This window comes from Balaenoptera musculus, chromosome X, assembly GCF_009873245.2.
Source record: "Balaenoptera musculus isolate JJ_BM4_2016_0621 chromosome X, mBalMus1.pri.v3, whole genome shotgun sequence".
NCBI classification, from domain to species: domain Eukaryota; kingdom Metazoa; phylum Chordata; class Mammalia; order Artiodactyla; family Balaenopteridae; genus Balaenoptera; species Balaenoptera musculus.
Window position 1 is genome coordinate 10,915,521 of NC_045806.1, and position 7,622 is coordinate 10,923,142.

Consider the following 7,622-nt stretch of genomic DNA (forward strand, 5'->3'; position numbering starts at 1 on the left):
CATTTATTTTAACCAGTTTTCCTCTACCTGAAAATTATTCCAGAGCTTACATTAAAAAATTCTTCAGATTATCATACTAAGTGAAGTAAGTCAGAAAGACAAAGACAAATATCATATATTATCACTTATATGTGGAATCTAAAATACGACACAAATGCATATATCTACAAAACAGAAACAGACTCACGGACATAGAGAACAGACTTGTGGTTGCCACGGGCGAGAGGGAATAGGGAGAGGGAAGGATTGGGAGTTTGGGATTAGCAGATGCAAACTATTACATACAGAATGGATAGACAACCAGGTCCTACTATATAGCACAGGGAACTATATTCAATATCCTGAGGTAAACCATAAAGGAAAAGAATATGAAAAAGAATATATACATCTGAATCACTTTGCTGTACAGCAGAAATTAACACAACATTGTAAATCAACTATACTTCAAGAAAAAAAAGGGGCTCCTAGAGTATGAGATGGTGAACAGATGAATTGCTCTGGAGCCTTGGGGAATGCTGTATAGTTTTTTGAGACCTTATACAAGACTCGGCTACATTTTCTTATGAGCACCATCTTGCTATGTATTGTTCACAGGTTACATAATAATGATTAGGCATCAGACGTGTACTATATTGTAACCACTGAAGGGATGAAAGCCTGGAGACTCACACATTCAGTTCCCCACAGGGTCCAGAGACTAAGCACAGCAGATGGTACCAAGCTCTACCATACTGGTTAAGGACGGTGAGGCAGGAGATAGAAGCTCAGATTTTTGATGAGTCTGCTGAGCCACCATACGAGGCCTGGACTGCTCAACTCAGATTAAGTTTAGGTGACTGTAGTGTTCACGGGAGGTTAATTGCTATAACAAACAACCCCCAATTTGAGGGGCTTAACAAAATAAAAGTTCATTTTCATTCATGCAAATGAAAACATCCATCTTAGATGTCTGGGTTGAATGACTTTCCTGGAAGATCCTCTCAAAGTGGCAACCAGGGATCTGGTCTTCCATCTTTGACTCCCCTATTCTCCATCTCTTAGGGTCCAGTCCGTTCAGATGGAGAGTGGAGGACCACCTGTGGGAGGGTTTCATCAGCCCTGGAAGTGGCATGCACTGCTTCGGCTCATAGCTCATTGGTGAACCTCAGTCACACGGATATGCCCAACTATAATGAAGTCTGGGAAGTGTAGTTTAACTGTGTGTCCAGGAGGAAAAGAAATATGGTTTGGAGAACAACCAGCTAGTTTCTACCACAGTCAAAGAGAAATGGTCTTCTAATTTGTTTAAGTGACTGCTATTTCTAGCCTCTGTTCCAAACTGTAGTTACATCAACTTTAGTATGAGACAGATATGCTTTATGTACCAGTACAGTAAAATATCCAAGAAATATACAAACAAGAATAAATTATATAAATAAAGAGAAATAATCTATATAAAATTCAGGAGGAGCTTCAAGATGGCGGAAGAGTAAGACGCGGAGATTACCTTCCTCCCCACAAATACATCAGAAATACAGTTACATGTGGAACAACTCCTACAGAACACCTACTGAACGCTGGCAGAAGACCTCAGACCTCCCAAAAGGCAAGAAACTCCCCACGTACCTGGGCAGGGCAAAAGAAAAAAGGAAAAACAGAGACAAAAGAATAGGGACGGGACCTGCACCAGTGGGAGGGAGCCGTGAAGGAGGAAAGCTTTCCACACACTAGGAGCCCCTTCGCGGGCGGAGACTGCGGGTGGCCTGGGGAAGCTTCGGAGCCACGGAGGAGAGCGCAGCAACAGGGGTGCGGAGGGCAAAGCGGAGAGATTCCCGCACAGAGGATTGGCGCCGAGCAGCACTCACCAGCCCGAGAGGCTTGTCTGCTCACCCGCCGGGGCGGGCGGGGCTGGGAGCTGAGGCTCAGGCTTCGGTCGGATCGCAGGGAGAGGACTGGGATTGGCTGCGTGAACACAGCCTGAAGGGGTTAGTGCCCCACAGCTAGCCGGGAGGGAGTCCGGGAAAAAGTCTGGAGCTGCCTAAGAGGCAAGAGACCATTGTTTCAGGGTGCGCGAGGAGAGGGGATGCAGAGCACCGCCTAAACAAGCTCCAGAGACGGGCACGAGCCGCGGCGATCAGCGCGGACACCAGAGACGGGCATGAAATGCTAAGGCTGCTCCTGCAGCCACCAAGGAGCCTGTGTGCGAGCACAGGTCACTCTCCACACCGCCCCTCCCAGGAGCCGGTGCAGCCCGCCACTGCCAGGGTCCCGTGATCCAGGGACAACTTCCCCGGGAGAACGCACGGCGTGCCTCAGGCTGCTGCAACGTCACGCCGGCCTCTGCCGCCGCAGGCTCGCCCCACATCCGTACCCCTTCCTCCCCCCGGCCTGAGTGAGCCAGAGCCCCTGAAGCAGCTGCTCCTTTAACCCTGTCCTGTGTGAGCGAAGAACAGACGCCCTCAGGCGACCTACACACAGAGGCGGGGCCACATCCAAAGCTGAACCCCGGGAGCTGTGCGAACAAAGAAGAGAAAGGGAAATCTCTCCCAGCAGCCTCAGGAGCAGCGGATTAAAGCTCCACAAACAACTTGATGTACCTGCATCTGTGGAATACCTGAATAGACAACGAATCATCCCAAATTGAGGAGGTGGACGTTGGGAGCAACGATATATATTTTTTCCCCCTTTTTCTCTCTTTGTGAGTGTATCTGTATGCTTCCGTGTGTGATTTTGTCTGTATAGCTTTGCTTCCACCATTTGTCCTAGGGTTCTGTATGTCCTTTTTTTTTTATTACTTTTTAAAAATTTTTTCTTAATAATTATTTTTTATTTTAATAACTTTATTTTATTTTACTTTATTTTATCTTCTTCTTTCTTTCATTCTTTCTATTTTTTCTCCCTTTTATTCTGAGCCGTGTGGATGAAAGGCTCTTGGTGCTCCAGCCAGGCGTCAGGGCTGTGCCTCTGAGGTGGGAGAGCCAAGTTCAGGACACTGGTCCACAACAGACCTCCCAGCTCCACGTAATATCAAACAGCGAAAATCTCCCAGAGATCTCCGTCTCAACGCCAAGACCCAGCTCCACTCAACGACCAGCAAGCTAAAGTGCTGGACACCCTATGCCAAACAACTAGCAAGAGAGGAACACAACCCCACCCATTAGCAGAGAGGCTGCCTAAAATCATAATAAGGCCACAGACACCCCAAAACACACCACCAGACGTGCACCTGCCCACCAGAAAGACAAGATCCAGCCTCATCCACCAGAACACAGGCACTAGTCCCCTCCATCAGGAAGCCTACACAACCCACTGAACCAACCTTAGCCACTGGGGACAGACACCAAAAACAACGGTAACTATGAACCTGCAGCCTGCGAAAAGGAGACCCCAAATACAGTAAGTTAAGCAAAACGAAAAGACAGAGAAACACAAAGCAGATGAAGAAGCAACGCAAAAATGCACCAGACCTAACAAATGAAGAGGAAATAGGCAGTCTACCTGAAAAAGAATTCGGAATAATAATAGTAAAGATGATCCAAAATCTTCGAAATAGAATGGAGAAAATACAAGAAACGTTTAACAAGGACCTAGAAGAACTAAAGAGCAAACAAACAGTGATGAACAACACAATAAATGAAATTAAAAATTCTCTAGAAGGGATCAATAGCAGAATAATTGAGGCAGAAGAACGGATAAGTGACCCAGAAGATAAAATAGTGGAAATAACTACTGCAGAGCAGAATAAAGAAAAAAGAATGAAAAGAATTGAGGACAGTCTCAGAGACCGCTGTGACAACATTAAATGCACCAACATTCGAATTATAGGGGTCCCAGAAGAAGAAGAGAAAAAGAAAGGGACTGAGAAAATATTTGAAGACATTATAGTTGAAAACTTCCCTAATAAGGGAAAGGAAGTAGTTAATCAAGTCCAGGAAGCACAGAGAGCCCCATATAGGATAAATCCAAGGAGAAACATGCCAAGAGACATATTAATCAAACTATCAAAAATTAAATACAAAGAAAAAATATTAAAAGCAGCAAGGGAAAAGCAACAAATAACACACAAGGGAATCCCCATAAGGTTAAGAGCTGATCTTTCAGCAGAAACTCTGCAAGCCAGAAGGGAGTAGCAGGACATATTTAAAGTGATGAAGAAGAAAAACCTACAACCAAGATTACTCTACCCAGCAAGGATCTCATTCAGATTTGACGGAGAAATTAAAACCTTTACAGACAAGCAAAAGCTAAGAGAATTCAGCATCACAAAACCAGCTTTACAACAAATGCTAAAGGAACTTCTCTAGGCAGGAAACACAAGAGAAGGAAAAGACCTACAATAACAAATGCAAAACAATTAAGAAAATGGTAATAGGAACATACATATCAATAATTACCTTAAATGTAAATGGATTAAATGCTCCAACCAAAAGACACAGATTGGCTGAATGGATACAAAAACAAGACCCGTATATATGCTGTCTACAAGAGACCCACTTCAGACCTAGGGACACATACACACTGAAAGTGAGGGGATGGAAAAAGATATTCCATGCAAATGGAAATCAAAAGAAAGCTGGAGTAGCAATTCTCATATCAGACAAAATAGATTTTAAAACAAAGACTATTACAAGAGACAAAGAAGGACACTACATAATGATCAAGGGATCAATCCAAGAAAAAGATATAACAATTGTAAATATTTATGCACCCAACACAGGAGCACCTCAATACATAAGGCAAATACTAACAGCCATAAAAGGGGAAATCGACAGGAACACAATCACAGTAGGGGACTTTAACACCCCACTTTCACCCATGGACAGATCATTCAAATTGAAAATAAATAAGGAAACACAAGCTTTAAATGATACATTAAACAAGATGGACTTAATTGATATTTATAGGACATTCCATCCAAAAACAAAAGAATACACATTCTTCTCAAGTGCTCATGGAACATTCTCCAGGATAGATCATATCTTGGGTCACAAATCAAGCCTTGGTAAATTTAAGAAAATTGAAATCATATCAAGTATCTTTTCCGACCACAAGGCCATGAGACTAGATATCAATTACAAGAAAAAATCTGTAAAAAATACAAACATATGGAGGCTAAACAACACACTACTTAATAACCAAGAGATCACTGAAGAAATCAAAGAGGAAACCAAAAAATACCTAGAAAGAAATGACAATGAAAACACGATGACCCAAAACCTATGGGATGCAGCAAAAGCAGTTCTAAGAGGGAAGTTGATAGCAATACAATCCTACCTTAAGAAACAAGAAACATCTCAAATAAACAACCTAAACTTACACCTAAAGCAATTAGAGAAAAAAGAATAAAAAAACCCCAAAGTTAGCAGAAGGAAAGAAATCATAAAGATCAGATCAGAAATATATGAAAAAGAAATGAAGGAAACGATAGCAAAGATCAATAAAACTAAAAGCTGGTTCTTTGAGAAGATAAACAAAATTGATAAACCATTAACCAGACTCATCAAGAAAAAAAGGGAGAAGACACAAATCAACAGAATGAGAAATGAAAAAGGAGAAGTAACAACTGACACTGCACAAATACAAAGGATCATGAGAGATTACGACAAGCAACTATATGCCAATAAAATGGACAACCTGGAATAAATGGACAAATTCTTAGAAATGCACAACCTTCCGAGACTGAACCAGGAAGAAATAAAAAATATGAACAGACCAATCACAAGCACTGAAATTGAAACTGTGATTAAAAATCTTCCAACAAACAAAAGCCCAGGACCAGATGGCTTCACAGGCGAATTCTATCAAACATTTAGAGAAGAGCTAACACCTATCCTTCTCAAACTCTTCCAAAATACAGCAGAGGGAGGAACACTCCCAAACTCTTTCTACGAGGCCACCATCACTCTGATACCAAAATCAGACAAAGATGTCACAGAGAAAGAAAACTACAGGCCAATATCACTGAGGAACATAGATGCAAAAATCCTCAATAAAATACTAGCAAACAGAATCCAACAGCACATTAAAAGGATCATACACCATGATCAAGTGGGGTTTTATCCCAGGAATGCAAGGATTCTTCAATATACAAAAATGAATCAGTGTGATATACCATATTAACAAACTGAAGGAGAAAAACCATATGATCATCCCAATAGATGCAGAGAAAGCTTTTGACAAAATTCAACGCCCATTTATGATAAAAACCCTCCAGAAAGTAGGCATAGAGGGAACTTTCCTCAACATAATAAAGGCCATATATGACAAACCACAGCCAATATCATCCTCAGTGGTGAAAAACTGAAACCATTTCCACTAAGATCAGGAACAAGACAAGGATGTCCACTCTCACCACCATTATTCAACATAGTTTTGGAAGTTTTAGCCACAGCAATCAGAGAAGAAAAAGAAATAAAACGAATTCAAACTGGAAAAGAAGAAGTAAAGCTGTCACTGTTGGCAGATGACATGATACTATACATAGAGAATCCTAAAGATGCTACCAGAAAACTACTAGAGCTAATCAATGAACTTGGTAAAGTAGCAGGGTACAAAATTAATGCACAGAAATCTCTTACATTCCTATACACTAATGATGAAAAATCCAAAAGAGAAATTAAGGTAACACTCCCTTTTACTACTGCAACAAAAGGAATAAAATACTTAGGAATAAACCTACCTCAGGAGACAAAAGACCTGTATGCAGAAAACTATAAGACACTGATGAAAGAAATTAAAGTTGATGCAAACAGATGGAGAGATATACCATGTTCCTGGATTGGAAGAATCAACATTGTGAAAATGGCTATACTACCCAAAATAATCTACAGATTCAATGCAATCCCTATCAAATCACCAATGGCATTTTTCACAGAACTAGAACAAAAAATTTCACAATCTGTATGGAAACAGAAAAGACCCTGAATAGCCAAAGCAATCTTGGGAAAGAAAAACGGAGCTGGAAGAATCAGGTTCCCTGACCTCATACTATACTACAAAGCTACAGTGATCAAGACAGTATGGTACTGGCACAAAAACAGAAATATAGATCAATGGAACAGGATAGAAAGCCCAGGGATAAACCCACGCACATATGGTCACCTTATCTTTGATAAAGGAGGCAAGAATATACAATGGAGAAAAGACAGCCTCTTCAATAAGTGGTGCTGGGAAAAAACTGGACAGCTACATGTAAAAGAATGAAATTAGAACCCTCCTTAACACCATACACAGAAGTAAACTCCAAATAGATTAAAGACCTAAATGTAAGGCCAGACACTATAAAACTCTTACAGAAAAACATAGGCAGAACACTCTATGACATAAGTCACAGCAAGATCCTTATTGACCCACCTCCTAGAGAAATGGAAATAAAAACAAAAATAAACAAATGGGACCTAGTGAAACTTAAAAGCTTTACACAGCAAAGGAAACCATAAACAAGACAAAAAGACAACCCTAAGAATGGGAGAAAATGTTTGCAAACAAAGCAACTGACAAAGGATTAATCCCCAGAACATACAAGCAGCTCATGCAGCTCAATATCCAAAAAACAAACAAGCCAATCCAAAAATGGGCAGAAGACCTAAATAGACATTTCTCTAAAGAAGATACACAGATTGCCAACAAACACATGAAAGGAT